Source organism: Chlorocebus sabaeus, chromosome 16 (genome assembly GCF_047675955.1).
Source record: "Chlorocebus sabaeus isolate Y175 chromosome 16, mChlSab1.0.hap1, whole genome shotgun sequence".
NCBI classification, from domain to species: domain Eukaryota; kingdom Metazoa; phylum Chordata; class Mammalia; order Primates; family Cercopithecidae; genus Chlorocebus; species Chlorocebus sabaeus.
The window spans coordinates 31,545,739-31,571,282 of NC_132919.1; the positions used below are offsets into that span (position 1 = coordinate 31,545,739).

The 25,544-nt window shown below is 45.4% G+C and overlaps 1 protein-coding gene across 2 annotated transcripts in view; it reads right to left on the bottom strand.

The window, feature by feature from the left end:
* The window catches only part of ASIC2 (acid sensing ion channel subunit 2), a 288,559-nt gene that overhangs the window by 231,306 nt on the left and 31,709 nt on the right, over window positions 1-25,544 (bottom strand). The window lies entirely within an intron of this gene.

Sequence of the window (25,544 nt, forward strand, 5' to 3'; positions counted from 1 at the left end):
GAAAACTCACGTACTACACCACCATGTGTGTGTCACTCTCTCCTGAGATGAATTCTACTATCTGACCCAATTCACAGACACACGAACTCTTTCCAGAATTTAAAAAGTCAAATAACACTTGAGGTCATGGAATTGGAAATTCACACACACACACACACACACACACACACACACACACACACGGCATAAGCAGCCATTCAGGCATTCTCTCCACAAAAGTCTGCACATCTGCCTTTCAACTGGTTTTTTTTCTGAACGGCATCAGGCTGGGTGGATGTAGGCCACACGTGCTGTGTAGGCTGACGTTGCTTTCACAACAATGGCGAGAAGAAGGTCTCAAATTCCAATGTCAAATGACTTGAGGTGCTAGCTCTTTAAAAAGAACTCCTCATTCTATAGAAAACACACACACAGACACACACACAGAGACACACACACACACACTTATTTTATTTTATGAAGCAGATTGTGAAGAGAAACCTCCGGTGCACACGTTTACCAAGCGCTGCTTCTGTACTCTTGGTTTTCTTTAGGCGGGACAGCCCTGCTGAGCCCTGGATGCTGTATTGTAAAAGGGAAAGTAGGTCATGGCCACAGGCAGTCAGTCCTCAGCATAAATCAGTTGCAGGGAGATAAAACCTGTCACCCACAAGGAAGTAGGCACGTGGGCACCCACACGGCCACCCTGTCTTCTTCTCTAAGGCAGAGACAGAACTCATGTTCCTGGGGAATGCATTTTATTACAACCACCAGAATGCCCGGAGCGATTTTTTTTCTTTGAAGTTAGCAGCTTTTTAGAGGAAAGGTGAAGTTCGTAAAAAGCCGTGGATGTTATACAACTACACCATCCATCTTTTACGAGGTTTGGGGCAGGCTGAATACCTCCTTGTAATTTACTAAAAGTGGGGACCCTGGAGGCTCTTACTAGGTTTCTCAGCTTCTCAGTGCCTTAGGAGAAGCCATGGCTGTGTGGCCCTGGCTGAGCCCCTGGGCGGCTTCCGGCTTGGTGGAAGGCTGGCATGGTGGCTTGTGGGTGATGTGTGGAAGTGCAGCGGCAGACCCTGTGGTGGGAGGTGAGTGGTTTCAGAGTGGCCCTGGTCTCTGTTCACAGCCACTCAGTTCCCTCATCTCCAGGGTATGAGGAGGGATCCAGTCTTGGATGCTATTTGTCTTGTAGTTCGTTCAGGCTGCAATAACAAAAGCACCTTAGACTGTGTGGCTTAAACAACAAACATTTACTGCCCACAGTTCTGGAGGCTGGGAAGTCCAACATCAAGGCACCAGCAGGTTCGAAGAGGGACTGCTTCCTGGTTCCTAAATGGCAGCTTCTTGCTGTATCCTCACGTGGTGTAAATGAGAAAACTCTCTGGAGTCTCTTTTATAAGGATAATAATCCTAACTGCAATGGCTCCACTCATGACCTAATCACCTCCCAAAAGCTTCCACCTCCCAATTCATCACATTGGGGGTTAGGATTTCAACATATACATCTTGGGGAAGGGGACAACATTCAGACCATAACACTATGCGTGCCCCTGAGTTCCCCTGTGGAATCAGGCTGAGGCCAGACACGAAACTGCGGCTGCATCCTTTCTGGTCTTCTCATGCTTCCCTCCCTCCCTCTGTCCCACAGGCATGTGGCTCTGGTCGCATTTTACTTGTTCTCCACTGCACTTGTCTGTAGCCCTCTGTTCTGGAAAGCAAGGTTCACTGCTGGACCCTGGGGCATGAGATGTAAGACACACACAGCCAGAGATGCAGGCAGCCACAGTTGCTCATACATCTTCATTCATAGGAATAACCATATACAAAAGTAAAACCAAACTGAGCCAGTGTGTACCTTCTCCCTCTCCCTTCCCAGGGTCAGGTAGTCCATTTTAACAGGGGGCAACCCACACAGAGGGCTCCACTCCTTGCCTCCCTCCCTGTGGGGCTGACGTGGGAGGGAGTTCTCTGTTGCTAGCAGTGTTCTAGACCAGGCCAGAGGAGAGCCGAGCCAGGATGAGTCATGCATGGGCTGGGAATTGGTACTTTCCAGCTCTGAGAGTCCCTGCTCTAATTCTACCTCAAATCATTTTTGTAATGAGTCAGGACATAAGTACAAATTATTTAAATGTAAGTGGTTATGGGAGGAGTGGCGTGCAGACTAGGAAAGCCCGTGGGTGATCACAGCTCAGCTCCCTCAGGGAACAGATACCAGCCGGGCTTCTCAGTGAGCGTTCAGAGGAGCCCTCTGTGCTGCCCTGTCAACGCCTCTGCAAAAGGAACCTGCCCTGGACAGGCCCAGCCTTGGCCTCCGTGGAGGCAGCCCTGAACTCTTCTTTGGTGCCAGATTAAGATGAATTTTGCCCCAGGATGGATCAGACCCAGAGTCACACCCATAACTCATTCATTCAGTGATGAGATTTGGGGCTTTTTGAGCCGATGCTATATTATTATTATTTTTTCAGACAAGAGTTTCACTCTTGTTGCCCAGTCTGGAGTGCAATGGTGCAATCTCAGCTCACTGCAACCTCCTCCTCTGGGGTTCAAGCGATTCTCCTGCCTCATCCTCCCCAGTAGCTGGGAACTATAGGCATGCACCACCACACACAGCTAATTTTTGTATTTTTAGTAGAGACAGGGTTTCACCATGTTGGCCAGGATGATCTTGATCTCTTGACCACAAGATCTGCCTGCCTTGGCCTCCCAGAGTGCTGGGATTACAGGGAGTTGATGATATTTAGACAAGATTTTAGACTTAGAGGTTATGGGTACTAGAATGGGTTAAGACTTCTGGGGATGTTAGTACGGGGTGAATGTATTTTGCATGTAGGAAGGATGTGAAATTTTGGTAGGCAAAAGGTGGGCTGTAATGGGTTCAATGGTGTCTCCTCAAAATTCACGTCCACCTGGGACCTTGGAATGTGACCCTATTTAAAATTAGGGTCTCTCTCTCTCTTTTATTTTTTTGGGGAACAGGATCTTCCTCTGTGTGCCCAGGCTGGAGTGCAGTGGCACAACCATAGCTCACTGCAACCTTGAACTCCTGGGCTCAAGTGATCCACTTGCCTCAGCCTTCCAAGTAGCTGGGACTACAGGTGCACGCTACTACACCCAGCTAATTTTTGTTTTTGTAGACATGAGGTCTTGCTATGTTGCTCGGGTTGATCTTGAACACCTGGGCCCAAGAGATCTGCCTGCCTCAGACTCCCACAGTGCTGGGATTACAGGTGCATGCCACCATGCTTGGCTTGAAAATAGGGTCTTTAGAGATGTAATTAGTTCAGGATTTTGGGACAAAATCATCCTGGATTTAGAGTGGGCTAATTCAGTGACAGGTATCTTTATAAGAGAAAACAGAGGGATATTTGGACACAGAGAGAAACGGGCCAAGTGTCGATGGAGGGAGAAATCGCAGTTATACTGCTTTGTACAACTCAAGAAACTCCTGCAACCACTAGAAGCTGGAAGAGGCAAGGAAGAAATCTTCCTTAGAGCCTTCAGAGGAAGCATGAGTCTGGCAACACCTCGATTTTGAACTCCTGGCACCAAAATGTGAGACAATAAATTTCTGTTGTTTGAAGCCACACGTTTTGTGGTAATTTGTCATAGCAGCCCTAAGACAGGAGACGAAGGGTTCACAGGCGTGCCAAGGACATGAGACAGGGACATGTGAGTGTGTGCTGGCGTATACCTGTAGTCCCATTTTGGTACAGGGACATGAAGAGTTCACAGTCATGCTGAGGACAGTGCTGCTGAGAAGTCCAGTATCCAGGCAGGCCACAGAGCACCATCAGAGTCCGAAGAAGGTATTGTTTGGTTTCCAAAAAGTCCCAAGTGGATGTTAGTGAGGCACAAACTGAGTGCCATCTAGGGCTGGACCTGAGGCTGCAGAGTGGCGGCCACAGCAGGGTCTGTGGTGGTGGCGGAAGGTATTGGTTTCTGTGTAGGTAGACATTCCCACTTAGTAGATTTATATACATATATGGAGTTTTGCTTTTGTTGCCCAGGCTGGAGTGCAATGGCATGATCTCAGTTCACCACAACCTCTGCCTCCTGGGTTCAAACGATTCTCCTACCTCAGCTTCCCAAGTAGCTGGGATTACAGACACATACCACCACACCCAGGTAATTTCGTATTTTTGGTAGAGATGGGGTTTCTCCATGTTGGTCAGGGTGGTCTCGAACTCCCGACCTCGGCCTCCCAAAATGCTGGGATTACTGCACCCGGCCTTAGTAGATGTTTGACCCTGGGAAAGTTCTTTGCTCTGAGCTTCAATGATCATATCTCTACAATAAATGCAATGTATCTATGTGGCAGGGTTGAGGCAGGATTAAACGAGGTATCCAATTGGCACAGGATGGGTACTGCACTATTAGTCTCCGCCCATCCTTTGGTGTCGCTGACGCTGATGCTAACTGACATGGCTGGGGTAAGTCCATGCCTTCTGAGAGTCTCAGTCTCCTATGTAGCCATCACTCTTGCTCCATCTCTCACTAACCACCAACGAGCACTTTCCCTGTGCCTCACACTGTGGTCAAGGACTTCTCATACACTATCTCACTAAATCCTTCCCATGGAACTGGGAGCTATTGTTATCTCATTTTACAAATGAGGAAACAGGATTTAAACCCAGCCTGTGTGGTTCCGAAGCCAGAGCCACTCAGCACTGTAATGAAGGCGGCTGTTGTTTTCATGGTCACAGGGTTTGTTTTCGTTTTTGCTGAAAGCACCATTCCTCTACCTGATTTCATTACCATTCGGGCCTGAAGTCACGTGCTGGTGAAGGATCCTGCAGGTGAAATCGCAGAGGCCGTGCTGGAGAAACCCTGTGAGAGCTGCACAACGGCACTGCGAGATGTTTGGACTATGAGGCTGCTTCTTGGATTCATTCACCCGGAGAGACGAGGAGGCTCTGGGACTCCAGGGAGGCTGGCAGCGTGGCCCCGTGCAATGTTGAGGCTTTGGCTGCAGGGAGCTGCTTCCTTACTGGCCTCCTGCTTCCTCTGTTGCTGCCCTCTGCGCTATTCTTGACATTAGAGCCAGCAAATGTAACACGCTGCTGCTCTGCTCAAAACTTGCCAGATGTCTCCCATTTCATGCCTAGTAAAGCTGCATGCCTACAACGGCCTGCCATCTCTGTGAGATGTGACCTCACCTCCTTTTCCATCTCCTGCCCCATCAGCCCTGGCCAGACTCTCTTCCCTGTTGTTGCTGAACACACAGGGCCCACTCCTGTCTCAGGGCCTTTGCATTTGCTGTTCCCCCTGCCTGGAATATTTTCCCCAACACGGCTCCCCCAGCCAACATCCACAAGGCTTACTAATTCCCTTTATTAAAGTCTTTGCTCATCTGGGAGTGGTGGCTCATGTCTGTAATCACTTGAGGTCAGGAGTTTGAGACCGGCCTGGCCAACATGGTGAAACCCCAGCTCCACTGAAAATATAAAAATTAGCCAGGCATGGTGGTGCGTGCCTGCGATCTTAGCTACTCAGGAGGCTGAGGCAAGAAAATCACTTTAACCTGGGAGGCGGAGGTTGCAGTGAGCCAAGATCACATGACTACACTCCAGCCTGAGTGACAGAGCGAGATTCGGTCTCAAAAAATAGGTCTTAGTCCCAGCACTTTGGGAGGTTGAGGCGGGCAGATCATGAGGTCAGGAGTTGAAGATCAGCCTGAACAACATGGTGAAACCCCGTTTCTACTAAAAATACAAAAATTAGCTGGGCATGCGCCTATAATCCCAGTTACTCAGGAGGCTGAGGCAGGAGAATTGCTTGAACCTGGGAGGCGGAGGTTGCAGTCAGCTGAGATGGCACCGCTGCACTCCAGCCTGGGCAACAGAGTGAGACTCTATCTTTAAAAAAAAAAAAAAAAGTATTTGCTCAAATCTGAACCCTTTCCTAAGAGCTCTAATTAAAATTGTAATCCCCCAGCTCCAGAAATCCCTGCTCCCATTTCCTGCTTTTGTTTTCTGCATAACACAGATTCCATCTGATAGTCTGTATGTTTCACTTATATATTTGTTTACTCTTCTACTCCTTATGGCTTAAGTGAAAACTCTGCAGGACAGATAATTTGTTTTTTGTCTGTTTTGCTTTCTGCTATAGACTCTGATGCCTAGAACATGGCACACAGTAAGTGTTCAGTAACTGTTTGTCAAATGAATGAAAAATAAGTGAGGATTCTTAAGATCATACAGGGTAATTGGCCTGGGTGCTCAGTGAGTGTTACTAGCCTTCCCACCCTGTCCCCCACACAAAAGTGATTACAAATTTAGAAGAAGGTTTGCTGAGATCTGGGGAGAGCCATATAGACATTTGCAAACCACCCCAAATTCAAATATTGGGTGGTATTCGGTGTCTATTTACAGTTAGCACTGTGCTTGCTCCCTCCATAAGTTTTCTTCTTTCTAGACTCCAGGCCTTTGCACATGCTGTTCTTAAATGTCCCTTCCTCCAGGAAGCCTGCCCTGACTTCCCAAGACTAGGTTAGGGTTTCCTTATTCTTACTTGCCCCCACCCTGCCCCAGCATTGTTCTGTATCTGCCAGTTGACTTGCCTGTCTATCCTACTAGACTGTAGGATAAAAGTGAGATCTAAATCTGGCACATAGTATGTACACAGTAAAGGCTTGTTGGATGAGTCTGCAACCCAGGAGCCAAAAACCTTCCCAAATGGACACAGCCTAAGATAGTTGATCTGGATGCTTTGGGCTTATGAGTGCTGGTCCCATCCCTGCTCTGACTTGAGTCTATAGAGTAAGGGATGCCCCCAAGTTGTTTTGGTGGAGCACAGATGGCTATCATAAAACACTGCCACCCCTACTTCACTCCCAAGGTGGAGGTCCCAGGCTGGAGCAGCTTCACACATCAGACCTGTGTGAACCTACAGATTTTTTTTTTTTTTTTTGGATCTCAGCTCATTCTAGAGGAGTTCTTTCAAGCCTGAAATTGCTAATGCTCTCTTTCCAGACCCTCCAGTCAGTGACTGCCTTTTGTTGAGGCTGGATAGAGAAAAGCTTCTCGAAGAAAGCAGCCTGCCAGAGAGATGGGAGATGCTTGGATGCTAGGCAACTGGTCAGAAAGCAAATATTGGCCTCATCTCCAGGGACCCTGCCAGGCACTGTGCAGCTCAGACCTGGAGTTCTTTGTCTGGATGAGAGTTTGCCATTTAATTTGATTCCCCACCTGATCTGCCTGTGGGGCCATAACAGGCAACGAGGGGCTGTCCGCAACCCCACCCCAGGCAGCTAGGAGCGGGAAGGAGCTGTGGCATTGGAGGGTAGGGTGGGTCTCCCATCTCCCACTCCTGCAGGGTCCTTGCCCTGCTGCTTCTTGCTCAACCTCTGGGTGTCTTCCTCCATAAATCAAGATGCTCTTAGGGACATATTCCCTGTCCTCTCCACAGTCAGCCCTTCCAAGCAAAGAAAAAAAAAAAAAAGAAAAAAAAACAACCTCAAAGGTAGGATCGTGGCATGCCAGTATCTGGTGTTTTTAGCTCTTCAGATAATTTTGCCATTTCTGGAGTATCTACTCCATACTACAAATGAGGCATTGGCATGTACATTATCTCACTTATCACCCAGACCTACCCTGTAACATAGACATCATAGATCTCCTTTCATAGATCAGGATACTGAAGCCCAGGCAGCATGAAAGCAGGGTTCATGGTTACACAGCTAGTCAGGGGCAGAACTGTATTAAATCCATGTCTCCTTCATTCCAGTTTCTTCAGAATCAAACCATGCTGTTTCTCTTAAATGCCACCCTGTTTTATGAATGGGTTAACTGAGTATTGGGTACTTTATTAAGACTTACAGGATATTGGTTCTTGAACAGAGGTAGATCCAGGAAAACACAAGCAAACCAATAAGCAAGCTGACTCTAGTGAAGGAGATGCTGCCTCTTTTCCTTTGCTATTTCATTCACGTGGTGGGAGTTCCATTCATGCAATATTCAGCTTTTCTCCTCAACCCCCTTCCTTCTCTGCTCTCACCACATGGGGAGGGCTGTTCCAGCCCTGTGCTGTCTATGATTGCAGGGGGAGCCCACAGAATTCTAGCATTCAGTATTAGGTTAGGAAGATCATTTCCTCATAGATATAAACCATGCCTCAAAGAGACCTTATTAGTCATAAAGTTAACATTTTGGCCTGTATCCCATTTTATCTTTTCTTATTTTTCAAATGGTTCCCAACCTGGGCAGGAAAGAGGACTGTATTTATGGGACATTCTTGAAGACTGTAACAATCCTGTGGCCTAATTCCACTGGATTCTACACAGGACACATGCTCTATGCCCACCATGCACACAGATGGTGCCTCTGCCAGTGGAGATAGCTAAGGAATGCATGGTCCCTGTCCTCCTGGGCTTCACAACCAAGCTGGGGAGACACAGCCAAGCCACAAGACGCACCTGGCAATTCTAAGGCAGCACACTGGAACACCTTCATGATGCCAGCAGGCAATCGTAGAGGGATCTGCTTAAATCACTATGCTAGTTGAGATTTGCCATATATAAATGGAAAATCCAATCTCAAAATATTGGAGTACAGTAATAAGTATTCTCCACTTAAACTCTGAACCTACACAAAATAGGATTTATTCTGGCTGGGCACGGTGGCATACGCCTATAATCCCAGCACTTTGGGAGGCCGAGGTGGGCAGATCACGAGGTCGGGAGATCGAGATCGTCTTGGCTGACACAGTGAAACTCCATCTCTACTAAAAATACAGAAAATTAGCCAGGTGTGGTGGTGGGCACCTGTAGTCCCAGCTACTCGGGAGGCTGAGGCAGGAGAATGGCGTGAACCTGGGAGGCGGAGCTTGCAGTGAGCTGAGATGGCGCCACTGCATTCCAGCCTGGGCGACAGAGCAAGACTCCGTCTCAAAAAAAAAAAAAAAAAAAAAAAAAAAGGATTTATTTTTTCTTCAATGAATCAGAAAGTCTTCCATGATCTTTCAGAAATTTAAGAAAATCACAATTGCCTGTGTTTTACAGCCCAGCACTATGCCCAGTTCTTTCCTAGTTAATCTTCAATGCAACCCTGGACAGAGGATGTTATTATCCCCATTTCACAGATAAAGAAAATGAGGCTCCAAGGACTTACCCAACCTCTCAGGATGACTTAAGTAGGATTTAAACCCAGTCTGTGTGGTTCCACAGCCAAGTCCATCCTAGCACTCCTCGCTGCCTCTCGATAAACATAAGAGCCTTAAGTCCTTGACATTCACAAGAGTAATCCCGAGACATCCGGGAGTTCTCAATTTACAAATTCCACTTTAATGTATAATCGCCTCCATAAAACACCTATTTTTCTTGCTAAAGCCCATCCCTTCTCAGTCCTCCTTACACTTCACCTACTTCTGTTTCCAGCAATGGTGGTTAAGGTTCTTTCCAGGGCACTCTGCTTATTTTGTGGGGATTATCGTGCAGGGAAGGTGGGCAGGGAGTAAGAGAGCTGGATTGAGAGGTGATTGCTGCACTGCCTGCTTGCTTTACCTGCAAGCCATACCCTCACTCCTGCACACCAGCCCAGCTCCCTGGAGCACATGGCAGAAATCAGAAGCACATGCCTTTTCTGTTGCCGTGGTCAGATGGACATGATCCACTGATGAAAACACACACGTGTGTGCACACATCTTCCACACTCACACACCTCTGCATCTGAGGCAAAGATACTACGCAGGGCTCTTCCCAGGAGACCAGCAGCTGATGACAGAGTTTCTTAGAGCATGAGTTGTACACTGATGGACACAATGTTTTCTTAATAACTATGCATTTTATAATGATTATTAGAATAAGTGTAACTAGTACATCAAACCCTGATTTCACAGATAATATGACTGATCTTCCATCAACAGCAATGACATGCAGTTTTCTCTGAAAACAGATTGAAGTAAACAAAATGAGTCAGCTCAAATAAAAATATTTAGTAAATCGTAGGACTGCAGTACTTGGCAAGGGCAAAAACCTTGAGGTGGTCTGTGGGTGAATGAGGTTGGGGGCACCATGGCTGCCAGGCATGGGTAGGAGATGGGGAAACATGGGTAGAGAGGAAACCTGAGGCCAGTTCCCAGGGGTACTTGGAGCTTCAAAGAAGGGAAATCTTGTGTTCTGGCTGGTAGACAGAAGTAAAAAAAAAATTCAAGCCTGTTTCGCCATTAGTAATTACGTGTGGAATAGACTGTGTGTGATGTTGAGGGAATTCAACATATAGGAAAGATCCCTCCGGGAAGAATTAAACACATCTTCTTTGAAGACATGAATATAAAAACAAGACCCATTCTTGCTATCATCAAATATGCTTCTAGGGCTTTTTTTTTCACTTAAAAATACTTTTTAGTATGAAAAATTTCAAACAAGTACAAATAGTGAGAATAGCACGAAGAATTTTGCATACCCATCTCCAGCTTTTCCCTGATCATTTTTAATCCTCTGAAAGAAGGACCATCTAACTGGGAGTTGGGAAAAGCGTTTGGCTCTTCCACAAATTGGCTGGGTGACCTTGGGCAAGTCACTTAACCTCTCTGAGCCTCTGTTTTCCCTTTTTTCATCCTGGGATGAATTCAATCTCCCAGAAACCCCTTGCCCCCCAGCCCACTTCTATATGCTCATGAGATAGCAATAAATGCACATTGCTAGGCTAAATGTGGTGCTGAGGGAATTAAACTGATAAGGTTTTTCTATTCTTTCATTCTTTGCATAACCTTTCCTATGGAGATAGCCTAAGGAAGTATGGGGACATGTTAAGTGATCCTGTTAGCATAGATGAGGTCAAATACTTTGAGATATGTCCCCACCTGAAACAAAAAGTTATGAAATAACACTGGCTTTGCATTGGCAGTATTTGGAGACAACTGTGTATTTGCCTACTATTTACACTGGAAAGGCAGGTTAGGTGATCATCCATTGACTGTAGAAAACCATGTAGACAACCAGACTGGAAAATGAGGCCCCTAGGAAGTGCATGAAATTCTGATTTACATCATTTGGTGATCTTTTTGGTCGAATTAATCACATCACTGTTTACATGAGCCAACACATAAAATGCTTAGCAAAGTGCCTAGAATAATATGCATTAGATATAACTTTTATGATTTCTATTTTCCATGCAGATGTTTGACAAAAGGGTTTATGCAGACACAAAGCTCGCACACAATCAGCTTTGGTAACAGAGGCATGATAATCTACTTTGCTGCGAGAATCTATGCTCCCAATCAGCACCCACTCAGCAGCTGTCATTCCCGAAGAGTGGCTTGTCCTGACCACACCTTGTCCCACCACGAGACCCTCAGCTCTTAGAGGATCCTTGCATACAGGCTCTTGTGCTTTCAACACACAGCCTTCAGCATTGAGGACAAGGTGTGGCCTGACCACTAACCCTGCCTTTTTCACTTGTGCAGCATCTCTGCTCCGGCGAGAATGCAGAGGAAGGAAACAAGGTGGTACATGTTGGCAGTAAGAAGAACAGGATAGGGAGTGAGTAGCTCTGAGTTCTGCTCTTGGGTCTGCCACTGTGTGATCTGGGGCAAGACCCTCCTCTCAGCACTCTTGGTCTCATCCACATAACAAAAGTATTAAACTGGGTCACGTGGTGATGTTTTTAGCACTAACATAGTCTATTCTGTAATAATGATCACATAATAATTATATTAATATAGATCATAACATCATCATTATAACCATGTAACAACCATCACATGCATTATAAAGACTCCCTAATGGCCTTGGCTCCTGGGACTGCTCATCTTAGTTCTAGTTACTCCTTAAACACACTTTCACAGGGTTAGATGCTGGGACACATGGCTGCTGTCTTTGAGAAATTCATAATGGAATGGAAGAGACGAGGAAAAGATCAATTAAAGTGCAGTAGGAGCTATTACAGAAATAGGAACAGGTGCTTGGGGAGTCCAGAGGAGGCTGCTAGGATCCTATAGGGGCTGGAATTTCAGCTCGTCTTTGGGTTAAACATCTGCTCTCCCATCTTGAGTCAATACGGAATTTTCATTCATTCAACAACTGTTTGTTGAGCTTCCATTGAGCCCCGGGCACTGTGCCGGCTCTCTATGAGGGTTGAGCACACAAAGTCCATGGCCTCTTGGAATTACTGACTATGAAGAGGCAGACAATGCACAAATAAACCAAAATGTGGGTTGCAAATTCTATACAGAGCTATGAAGGGAGCTCAGGAATGATGTTCAGGAATGACAGGGATTGATATGCCTTAGAGACCTCGGGGTCCTCCTTGAGACGGTGGCTGCTGAGCTGGGATCCTCTATGTGAGGAGCTGGAAGAGCATCGAAGGGTAACATGAAAAAAGGGGCAAAGAGCTTGGTGGGCTACTCAAGAAACTGGGAGGAGGTCCAGTGCCAGAAGCACTGAGAGTGAGAGATGAGGCCATAGGTGAAGGCAGGTGCCAGAGCGTTCAGGCCCCATAAGGAGTTTGGGAGGAAGTACTAACGGGGGAAGGCAGGGAGTGAACTGATTCACCAATTTTAAAAGCACTCTGGGCCAGGCACAATGGTTCATGCCTATAATCCCAGCACTTTGGGAGGCCAAGACAGGAGAATTGCTTGAGGCCAGGAGTTTGAGACCAGTCTGGGCAACACAGTGAGACCCTCCCTGCCTCTACTGAAAAAAACAAAACAAAACAAAACAAAAAACAAAAAAAATCAGTCTGGATTCCTGGTAGAAGATGAAACACAGGAAGTCCTGTGAATTTGGAAATGCCAGTTTGGAGGTGTACCATCCAGGCAAGAAGTCAAATAGCAGTCAAGATGGAGCTAGGTATGTGGGTTCAGGATAGGTATTGATGGTGGAGTTAGCCTAATTGGCTGGGGGATAAGATGTGGCGCGGGGGGAAGGGAGAGGGAGAAATAAAAAGCGACTCCCAGGTTCCTGGCTCAAGGTATGGGGCAGATGGAGGTGCTGTTTACAGAGATGGCGAAGGCAGGGAGAGAAACAGAACACTTCTGGGATCACAGTCTTCCCTGAGGATGAAACGCCATGATATGTAAAGAGTGCCTAACACACGGTGTGCACTTCATAAATGCCGACCCCTTCATCCCCATCCTGTATTTAAAACGAACTTCAATGCAGTAGGGCAACTTTAATAAAACCCAGGTAGGCCCGGCAGCTGGATCAGTAGACAGAACAGGGGCCAGGAGCTTCTGGACAAACAATAGGTGCTGTGCCACAGAGCCTTGCAAAGGCGCAGCGGGGCTCACCCCTGCTCAGGAGGAAATAAGGAATCCCTCCTGAGCTGAGTGCAAGTGAATTCAGCCAGCAAGGCTGTTAAAATCAATTGCCTAAATGAGCAAGTGCATAGTGCCTTACTGTTTACAAAGCACTTTTGACATACGTTATCCCATTTGGTTCCCATAGAAGCAGAGCCATAATCCCAATTTCAGGGAGAGGGAAGCTCAGGCTTACAGTGCATTAGCTCAAGCTCACACAGTGAGTCGGTGTTTGCCCCCAGCCTTTCTGATTCTCACTGAGGGGTCCCCAGCACAGCCAGTTTGTCCATCAGCCACCACTGACAAAGGCCCTAGGACCTAGGAGGTTTTTAAGAGCCAAAAACAAGAAGAAAATGGCATCTGGAAAAAAAAAAATGTAGTTAACTCCAAAATACAAAAAGGGCAGGAATGAAATGAATACATGTTTATTTACATGTCCACCACATGCCAACTTCTTGCCATAGCACCTCCATTCATTGTTCGATAGAGCATTTATTAAGGTTTCATTTCGTTTGAAAATAATGTGTGAGCCACATTCTCCTCTCTTCGCAAGAATTCCAGAATACATGGGGTGGGTGTTCAGAAATCATAGCCAGTGGTGAGTTAGTTGGTGAGTCAATTTCTAGTCAAATAACTGCAAAGGCAGGATTTTAAAATCCTTTCAAAGTATTTTACAGCAAAAAATTATGTATTTTGTGAAATAAGGAGTTCTTTTTAGTGTGTTTGATACAAAGTAAGGTGTGGTTTCAAATACAAATGGCGAGGGCCTGAGAGATCTTAGGTGTCCAGCTGGCAGCTCTTTGGCTCTCCTTCGGATCTCTTTTCTAAGTTTATTTGGTTTTCATGAAACTTTGTGAATCAAAAAAAAAAAAAAAAAAAAAAGAGAGAGAGAAAAAAGAACCACCTAAAATTGTCTCCAGTTTTGAACCTACCAGCATTTTTGAAGGAAACATTTCCAGGGAACAGAGACAATGGACAAAGAGAACAGGGTGGCTTTCAGAAAATCAAGGTGGAGAGAGCCTACCTGTGTCTACTCTCAGTCAGGAGGCCAGTAGAGAAGTGACCTAGCAGAAGCAGCTTCCTGGAGCAGGAGTAAGTTGGGTAAGCAAGAGTAGCTTCCCCAGTGGTTGCGTAAGGACAGGAGGGTAAGTCTTCCCTAAGAACAAAGGTGGGTAAGTTTTGGTTTTATAGCTCATGCATACACTCATTTTTCTGAGCATCTCCTCTGTGCCAGGTGCTGCTTTAGGTACTTGGAATAAATCAGTGGGCACAAGAGAGAGAGGTCCCTGTGTCTCAGGGAGCTTAGACTCTGAAGTATATGTGTACATGGAGTGGGAAAGACAGGCAGAAAACAACGAACATAATAAATAAGAATATATTTGATATATATTTGAACACGATATAGCATGTTTGAAGGTGACAGAAAACTATGAAATAGCAGAGGTAGATGAGTAGAATGGAGATGCCAGGGGAAGAAGGGGTGTGGTTTGCAGCTGAAACTGGGTGGCCATGCTTGGTCTCACTGAGAAGGTGAGATTGGACTTGACTCTCAACTTTCAAGACTACAAAGTGGTGAAGGAGAGAACCTTGTGGCTATCTCAGGAAAGAGCGTTCCAGGCAGAGTGACCAGCAAGTGCAAAGGCCCTGAGGTAGGTGTATGTCTGGCCTGTTCAAGGAATAGTGAGGAGGCCAGTGTGGGTGGAGTGGCTGAGTATGTGATAGCAAAATAGATCAGGGCAGTAATGTGGGCAAGAGCATTTAGCCACTGTGATGGATGCCTGCAGCTTTCGCTGAATGAGAGAGGGAACCCCTGGGTGCTTTTGAGCAAATGATTAATGTGATCTTATGGATGTTTAAAATAATGCAGTAAGAATAGACTGTAGGGGAGCACATTAGTTTCTCGTGGCTGCCGTAACAAAGTACTATAAACTGGATGGCTGAAAACAACAGGAATTTATTCTCTCAAAGTTCTAGAGGCCACAGATCCAGAATTTGTTTCACTGAGCTGGAACCAGTGTGTCAGGAGGTCAACACTCCCTCTGGAGGCTCCAAAGGATAATCCGTTCCTTGCCTCTTCCAGCCTCCGATGGCTCCAGCATTCTTGGCTTGAGACCACATCACTCTCATCAATCTCTATCTCTGTGGTCACATCCTCCTCCTCTCTGTATGTGTCAATTCCCCCTCTGCCACTGGTATGAACATTTATGGTGATATTTAGGGCCTACCTGGATAATCCTAGATGGTTTCTCCATCTCAAGTTCCTTGACCTAATCATTCCTGCAAAGAGTCTTTCCAAGCAAGACAACATTTACAGCTTCCTGGGATTGGTACCTTGTATTTTGGGGTCCATGACCCAGACTCCTACAGGAGAAAGTCCTGCTAGGGAACTTCTGGAGTCATCCAAGTAATGCATGGTGATGATTTAGACGGGATGGGAACAGTGCAGGCTGTGAGACATGGCTGGTTTCTCAACATATTTGAAAGGTAAGGCCAACAGGATTTCCTGACAGACTGGAGGTGGGGTGACAGACAAAGAGAAGGGTGAAGACTGACCACAAGGTTTTTCACTTGAATAACTGGAAGGATGAAGGTGTCCTCACCGAGATACAGAAGACTGTAGGTGGAATAGGTTTTGGGAGTAAGAACAGGAGCTCAGTTTTAGAAATGAGGGTGGGGTGAGATGTCTAAACATCCACACGGAGATGTTGAGTATGTGGCTGGGGAGATGAGCCCAGGGTTTGGGAGGAAGGGCTGGGCTGGATATTTTAATAGTGGAGCATTGGTATGGAGATAGTACTTACAGCCATGGGACTGGAGGAGATGAGCAAGGGTGTGAGTGTAGAGAAAGAAGGGAACTAAAGACCGAGCCCTGAGGTCCTCCGACACTTAGAGGTTGGGGAGAAGAGGAATCTCTGCAGGAGTGAGCCCTGAGACAAAAGAAGGACCAGGACAAGGTCCTGTCTGGGAATCCAAGTGAATAAACACGTCAGTGGTGGGTGGTATAATATGGCCTTCATGCCAAGACGGAAATCTCAGCCAGGGCTGCAGCCCTGCCTTCTAACTCTCCTTCCCTCTGGGCACATCTGGCAGGTGTCTGCTCACTCTGGAGGTCTCTTGGAGTACCCAGGCCCCAAAGCATAACTTTATGCAGTGGTTGCATAAACCTTAGTTCCACCAAAGGCAGGGCAGGCGTGGAAACCATTCACTCTGTAGGTCATGGAAGCTGCTGAACACCTCCAGGCTCTCAGGATTCATGCGCCATGGGTTGGGGACTTGCTGGCCTGTTAGCTTGTAGCTAGGGAGTTTGGATCATGGTGGGAGAAGGTGGTCCCCGAAAAGTGAGTGGAGCCAATCCAGAAGGTATAGGGGTCTGAGTTCATAGACCAGGAGATCAGGAAACAAAGAGGCCATTGGGAATCAGGGATTCTTGGGGCCAGACACTTCTAGGGAGTAATCCTGCCTCTGACAGTTCTACCTGTGTCGATCTTAGGCAAACTGATTCTCTCTAAACCTCAGTTTCCTGATTTGTAAAATGGGGCTACAAATACCTGCTTCCCAGGAAAGTAATAATATACTGTGTTTAAGCTACCAGGCACATCATAGGTGCTCAAAGAATTTTGGTCATTTTCCTTGTGTTGATTTGAAACTATTTGAGTTAGTCCTGACATAACACTCATCCAAAGGGAGATGCCCCTTTTTAGAGGAGCCAGGAGGTGTGGGTGGCCAGCCCGTGGCCCTGGAGGCCACAGCTGGGAGCCTGCTCCTAGTGTGGGGCCATAGCCCAGCCCAGCACTTCGTTACCATCTTGTAAATGTGTGTCCAGCAGGGCCAGGTGAGATCATGCCACTGGCTCCCAGAAAACATTACCTCCAGACTCAAAAAATGTTCTCTGAGTAGAACAAGAAGAGGCCTGGGCTGCGAGTTCTGCCCCAAGTCCTGCCGTGCTTAGCCCACGGGCCATGTTCTTGGGCAAGTGACTGCTCCCCTACAAGCTTTATTAATTCAATTTGTAAGCTGAGTGGTTTGAACTACATTGGTCATTTCCATATTTTTGTTTTATAGGAAAACATTCTTATTAAAGAGAAAAGCCTTGCATAGAACCCCAATGTTTTAAACAAATGAAAGATGCCCCGGTTACAGTGGAGATGGGAGTCCTGGGCACTGAGGCTTCCTTATCTCCCCCAAGGGAGCCCAGGGACCCTCTATGGAGCCCTACAACTCTAAGGAACAGGTTTAGAAAAATTCTGACTAAAGGCAAAAATCGTACCTCTGAGTTTAAAGCTGTATGTAATTGGCGTTAGATGGATTGATGCTGATCAAATGGTTATGTGCAAAAACATATTTACGTGTATACTTTATTTCCATTTTAAACCTGCAAACAGCAGGCCAAATTCTTAATGTTTTATGCCTACTTGTTACTTTCCCGATGTCAAATTTGCTGCATAGTTATATTCAAAGATGGAATTGACTTAGTATTTGTAGTAAATTAAAACTGCTGTGACTATGAGAGAGAGACAGACAGATCCTGGGTTAAATATTTCTAAGTTCTCTCACAGCTCAGAAAAATCTCAAAATCCTAGCTTTTTGTTGTGGTCGATCTCTACAATTTCATGAAGTGGGTTCTAGGTTACCACAAAATTAAGACACATGCTGTTGTTCAACAGGGCAGGAAAGAGTTAAAACCAGCTTTAGTTGAACACCTATTATGTATCAGCTACCTTTTTTTTTTTTTTGGAAACAGGGTCTTGAGCTGTCACTCAGGTTAGAGTGCAGTGGCACCATCATAGCTCACTGCAACCTCGAACTTCTAGGCTCAAGTTATCCTCCCACCTCAGCCTCCCAAGTAACTGAGACTACAGGTGTATGCCACCATGCCTGGCTAATTTTTTATTTTTGTGGGAACAGGGTCTGTTACGTGCACCAGGCTGACCTTGAACTCCTGGCCTGACAGTGATCCTCCTGTCTTGGGCTCTTAAAGTGCGGGGATTACAAGCATGAGCCACTACACTGGCCCCAGGTACCATCTTATATTTTATTTTAGTTAATTTTTAGACCAATGTAATGAGGGTGCAAGTACCATTTTTCCCACTTTGCATATGGGGAAACTGAGGCTCAGAGAGTTTAAAGTGGCCTACTCAGAGTCATACAGCTAATAGATGATAGTTTCAGGATTCAAACTCAGATCTGTATTCAAAGACTATGCTCTTCCCAACCCAAGTTGTTTCTAAAGGCAAAAAATCCCTTTGATTTCAGAGACAGTCCTTGAATTATACTAAGAATGATCCCTTGTATTGATCGGTAAGTTCTTGGTTTAGCTCCAGCTTTCCCATTTACATTACTCATGCTGCTCTCCCATGAACCCTGTGAGGTAAGCAGGCCAGGTACTATCATGTCCATTTTTCAGATAGGAAAATTGAGGTTTGGAGAGATGGAGTGACTTGCCTAAGGTCGTGCAGAGCATGAAGAACTGGGGTCTTGTTGTTCTCTCCTGAACCTTCTTCCAATCAAGAGTGTTAACCATATACCATAAGGCTATCTTGCTCAGATAGTTCATGTCCCACCTCTTTAGGAGAACTCATTTCATTTTCAAACTGCACCCAGTTCTTTCATCATTGCAGCTTTTTCATTTATTAGGCGTTCAATTTCCCTTACATTCATCATTTATTTGCTGCTGCTTTTCATTTTTTAAGAGGTGAAGGAAATGCAAATTAGCAAATGAATGTCATGCATAATACAGCCGGCCCTGCTACAAACAGCTTTTGTTAGAGTCCGCTCTGTTCTAGGACAAATTGGTCTACAAGGACCCGATACACCTCTCTGGATGTGTTGGCACAGACTCAGCCTGCCAGGAATGGACAATAGCAAAAGTGTGCTTTTGTTTGGTCTGCCATTCCCAGGGTTAATATGTTGGGTAATATCTTCAGCATTATTTCCCCGAGCCATAGAAAAGTGTGTGCCCAGTCCTGCAATGGGTGTACAGATGCTCTGGTGCTGTTCACATAGTGCAGCGTGGTGCCGCCCCTTCAATCTTGGCCTTAGTTCTTGAACTACCTGACCTTGTGTGTCCCTTGCGCTTGACTCTGTTTCTTGGCAATTCTAGCTGGAGTTCTGCCACTCATCCTTCTTTTACGCCTTTGCCCAACATCTTTGGCTTATTATGTGTTCTCTTCCCCTCATCCAAGAACTTGGCTTTTCATTGGGCTATGGTCACATCTCTCCATTTTAACAACATACACACAGACTGCCTTGGCCTCTCAGATTTACAGAGTACTGTCCTATCCTCTATTCTATGCCTCTATCAGGTCTGATTTGTTCTTGTGGGTGGAACCCAGATCCACTTGGATCCCCAGGGGTGAATGTATTAATACACCAGCCTAACATTTGTATGTTAAGTTCCAATAGAAATAACATTTGCCATTCATTGCATGCTGGACACCGTGTTAATGCCTTTGTTTGCTAGGTATCATCTCAGTCAGTACTCACACTCCTATAAGATAGTTATCACAGTAGTCCCACTTTGTAGATGAGGAAACAGAGAAGGTGTACAGTTTCCCAAGATCACACAGTTTGTAGGAGACAGAGCTGGAGTTCAAAGGCAGGTCCATGTGTTTTCAGCTATGTACAACACTGCCTCCCAGCTAGTATGAACAGCTTCAGGAGCTCAAGATCAAACAGATATATTACTGACTGTGGTTTCTAGCTAGATTTTAGTCAAGAGTATACACAAACACACTCATGTGTGCATGCACAAACATGCACACCACACCTCATTTGTCTCGCTGGGAGTTACAGGAGCTAGACCAGAGCTGAAAAAGAAAAATTACCACTAGGTCAGTATTATTAATGCTTCATGGAAAACATTCCACTTCCAAACAATTAGGTTGATGGATTTTCTTGCATTTCTTTTCTTTTTCCTGCTTATGACTACAGATGTTTACAAGAAGAAACAAAGGTTTCTGCCTCTGCAGCATTGACTAGCATTTGCTGGCAGATAGGATCTTCTTTGGATGGCCCAGGCAGCTAGAGGCAGAGGGGGGATTTGTGGGTCTGAGTGACCAACTGACCCTTGAGACTCTGGTTTTCATGAAAAGAAGAGGAAAGTGAGGATCTGATTTTAAAAAGAGGATTTTTAAAATAAAGGCCATATCCAAGGCTTTGAAGAGCCTTGGATTTTCCAAGCATAAAATGTGGAAGTGGCCTGATTTGGGTGGATGTTCCAGCCCCATGATGCCGAGACCATCAGACTGGGGATAATTAGGTAAGGAAGCACCCTCCAACCACCCAGGCTCTGTACAATTAAACCATCTGTTGAGTTCTATAATTTTGTGGGTTCCCAGGATCTTGCTTCCTCTGAATATTTTTTGTTTTGTGAACTACAGGTCACAGGGGACAGCTGTAGAAGAGAGGAACCTATTTCTTGATGCAAGTTTTCCAAAACCATTCCATCAGTTGCTAATGGTTTCATTAACATACACTCTGGGACTTGAAGGTGAAGTCCACCAGCTAAGAACATCAGAACTGCCAAGGAGGCTCAGGCAACTATTCCAGAGGTGGCTCTGGGCTGCTGAGGAGAGCCGGGTGGATTTTTAGGATGTTAATCTCAAAAGGTCAGAGAACACTGGTCCAGGAGTTTCTATCAGACCTATAATCCTCTCTCCACCTCCAGTTGTGCCTCCCCATCCCTGTCCTCATACCGTCATCAATGTGATCATCTTAAAATGCATATCTCACACATGATCATACCATCTCACCTTCCCTTCTTGGATGAAATCCTTCAGTAGGGACAAAAGTGAAGTTCTTTAATCTGGCTGAAGCCTTTCCAAGAACAATCCACCTCTGCTACCCCAAATCTAATGTACTAGCATCATCAAGCCTCATGCAGGCTTTGGATGCACCCAGCTTCCTCTTACCCCCAGATTTTTGCCCATACTGTTTCCTGTGCCTGGTAGACTTATTTCCCTTCTTCTCCATCTGGTTGACTTCTATTCATCCTTCAGAGCTTTGCCCAGGTATCACCTCCTTCATGAAGCCTTACCTGATTGTCTCTCCTACTTTGTAGGCATGTAAAATCTAACTTAATTGAAAATTTGTTTTAATTACCTTCGAGCTTCATATTTTAAAAGGATATTTGATCCATAAGACTAATGCTTACATTGTAATAGTAAGTCAGGAGAGCAGGATGAAAGAAAACATACTAAACGTCTTCATTTTTGTTAATCCCCACACAGACACGTGCATGGGTGCACAGCAAACAGAGCCAAAGAAAATATACCAGCGTGCTAACAGTGGTTGCCACTGGTGGAGGAGTTATATGCACTTTTTATTTTCTTATTTTATGTTTACAAATTATCTACATCTTGTATGATTATCTAATTAATAATTAGGCAAAATGTTTTTTAGAAAGAAATAGGTTTTTTTTCTTTTTTGAGACACAGTCTCACTCTGTTGCCCAGGCTGGAGCACAGTGGCATGATCTTGTCTCACTGCAATCTCTACCTTCTGGGTTCAAGCGATTCTCCTGCCTCAGCCTCCTGAGTAGCTGGGATTACAGGTGCGCACCACCACATCTGGCTAATTTTTGTATTTTTAGTACTAGCAGGGTTTCACCATGTTGGCCAGGCTGGTCTCAAACCCCTGACCTCAAATGATCCACTCACTTCGGCCTCCCAAAGTGCTGGGATTATAGGTGTGAGCCACGACGCCTGGACAGAAAGAAAGAGTTTTGTTGAATATTGCATATGAATGTAAATAAATTGGAAAAAAAAAAAAGAGAGTGGTTAGATCTCTATCTGTTGACACGTGATAAGCTAAAAAGGGTAAGCTTGAGACTAATGCGTATAGTTTCTGATTAAAAACACCCAAATAGGTGACTATATGCTTACATATGTGTGTGCTGTGGAAATGTTCACATGAAGCTGGTAACACTGGTTACATTGGGAGGAGTGGGTATCAGAGGGACAGGCAGGGTGGAGGAGTCAGATAATTTATTTTGCCTTGATTGATCTTTGCAGTGTTTTATTTCACTTGCCATTGTAAGCATGTGCCACTGTTGTAAATTCTCAAAAAATCAAATAGAAAACAAAAGGTTCTCTAAATAGCAGGATGGACTAAGGTGTTTACAATTAATAATATAAGATTTCAGGCACGTCAAAATGTTATTCTCAAACTTGATTTTCTGGATGCTTCACTAGAGTAACTTGTTAATTCTTTTAATTTGGAAATTATCTTAAATTTAGGGAAAAGCTGCAAGAATGCTACAAATAATGGGACAAAGAACACCAATATACCCTCTACCCAAGTTGCCTCTTATTAATATTTTCCTCCATGTGCTTTATTATTTGTTCTTCAGCACAGTAATGTTTAATTCACACCAGGAAAAAAACACATTACAGATTCATACGCCACTATTTACAGCAGATTAATTGCCATGGATTTGAGTGGTCACTTAAAAAAAAAACTTGCTATTTCTTAAGCCACAGATATGCTGCCTGTGTACAAAAAATCATATAGACAAGATTGTTCTTTGAAAAGTGAACACCACCGAAGGGTCTGGTCACAGAGATTAGTAAAATACATGATAGTGAGCCTATATAAGGGCTTGTTATAGAGCAATCAAAAAAACAATATGGATTTGTGTGAGATGATATGAAATCGGTCTGAGATACATTAAGTAAAAGATACAGAACAAAATGTGTGGAATATGAGCCCAGCGTGCAAAGAAAAAAAGATATATACTAGAAAGAGACACAAGAAATGATTGGTTTACTTTTAGGAAGAGTGCTGGGGTCTTTTTATTATACTTCCTATTACATACTTTTTTATATTCTGCATTTTTTAAAACCATGTGTACATATGATTTTCATGGTAATAAAGAAATGAATTGGCATAAAAAATTTTACTGTAGGGCTGGGTGCAATGGCTCATGCCTATAATCCCAGCACTTTGGGAGGCCCAGGCGGTGGATCACCTGAGGTCAGGAGTTCAAGACCAGCCTGGCCAAGATGGCAAAACCCCATCTCTACTAAAAATACAAAATTAGCTGGGCATGGTGGCACATGCCTGTAATCCCAGCTACTAGGGAGGCTGAGGCAGGAGGATCCCTTGAACCTGGGAGGTGGAGGTTGCAGTGAGCCAAGACCGTGTCACTGTACTCCAGCCTGGGCAACAAAGCGAGACTTCATCTCAAAAAAAAAAAAAAAAAATTACTGTAAGAGAAAAGCTGTTGACCAGTTCCTCTTGGTTTTGGAATATGGGAGAAGGCCATTTCCCATCCCCACTGGGTTCGCTGGGAGGTGATGAGCAGCCTTAAGGCCCCTGAGGAGTCATCTCCCTAGCAGCAGCTCTCCCTACTCCCTAAAGCAGGTGCAGGTGCAGAGACGGTGGACTGCCAGCCCCTGGGCTTAGTCTGTCCCACAGATGTGCTACCTACCATCCCAGAGTGATCTGAAATTTGTGTCAACTTTGAAACAAATGGAGTGATTTTACATAACACATTCAGATTCCTAGCCTATTTGCAGAAATCTGGCAAAACCAGGGCTGCATTTGTAAGCACAACCGTGGGCAGCAGCCAGGTATGGGTTGCCTTTAGCGAGTGAGGAGGCCTCACTGACCAGGTGCCCTCCTTTACAAAGCCCATTAGAAATGGACTCTCCTGCTCCGATGTCTCGAGGGTGAGGCACTGCCCCATGATGGAAGGGGGATTTGAACATCTCTCCATTGTAGTCTCTCAATCAAGCAATATTTTCTACTGGAGCCTGTCCAAGCATATTCTAAGAAATTCCACAGTGAGAGGAGGGCTGTTATCTCACACTTTTAGTATATAGGTGAAGTGGCTGTGGCTCAGAGATAAGGTCATAAGGTCAGAGATAAGAGATAAGAGATAAGGTCACTTATCTAAGGTCACACAGCATGTTAGTTTCAGGGGCAGGACAAGAGCCCAGAGTGGCAAACTCCCACCCCAGTGCACGTTCTTCTGCCTTATGTGGCCTCCCACAGACTAGCTTCCAGATTGGATGACAGCTGAGAGTTGGGGGCTGGGCTCTCCATGCACACAACCTAGCCCTCCCTCCTCAGGCACCATCTCCTGAGCAAGGCAGGTGTGTGGTGTCAAGGTCCTGTGCCATTCAGAGAACACAGGTACAACAACAATGATAACCACATTCCTTCCTTCACAGCACACATGTCCCAAGAGGCAGGATAGGTGAGAGGCTGAGAGTGTAGCTTACAACTGTGGCTTTAGTACTTCCTAGCTGGGTAACCATAGGCAAGTTATTTGTCTCTCTGTTCTTATGTTTCCTTGCTTGCTAAGTGGAGATTATATTATAATATTAGCTTCTACCTCATAGGATTGTTTTCAGCATTAACTACATTAGTGTGTGCAAAGTGCTTAAACCATGTCTGGCACATCATAAGTGCTCGATAAACCAGTTGATACAATTTTTATGTGACAGGAACCATGCTGAGTATTTTGTATGCTTTATCTTAGTCTTCCCATTTCTGCCTTCATGAAGCTTACATTCTGTTGAGGCCTGGGTGGATACAGACATTAATCCATCAAGAGTCAGGAGTGATCCATGCTGTGGAGTAAAATAACACAGGGTAAGGGACAGAGAAGGAGGATGGGTAAGGAACTGAGTGAGTAATCTGGGGCCATGAGGTAAGGGAAGGCTGCTCCCAGGAAGTGCACTGGAGCAGAGATCTAAATGACGTGAGGGAGCGAGGAGGCAGACGAACACAGGAGGAGTGTTCCTGGCAGAAGGAAGGAAAAGTATAGCGGTCCTGAAGTGGTAGTAGAGGTGGGTTTGTTGCCTAGAATGTTTGTGGAGCCCAGAGGAGGTCTTAGTGGCTGCAACCATGAGCAAGAAGGAGTAGAGCCCAGACACAGGGCAGCGAGGAAGGCAAAAGTCAAGACATGTACAATGTTCTCTGATTTGTAGAAGAAGAAACTAAAGTTCAGTGAAGTTAAATAACTTCCCAGAAGTAGCCCAGCTGGTAAGTGGTAGAACAAGGGATTTGAACCCAAGACCTTCTGGCTTCAAGGCATATGCTCCTAACCACTAGGATACATTGCTCTGAACATGCACAGTGGAGACCCAGACATGCACACATGGCTATCCCAGGTGGTCCTGCTCCAAACTGTCTGCTGAAAAATTAGACAAAGAGTAAGGAGTAAGGCATAGTGAGAGACTGAGGGTGTGTGTGGGGTGAGGAGTGGGGAAGAGCAGAAAGGACGGGGTTCCCTTTCTCCTGGCATACTCATATTTGTCTTGGCAGTTTCAGGCAGCCATTCCGGGTAATGGTGAGGGCTCAGGGTTTATATGAAA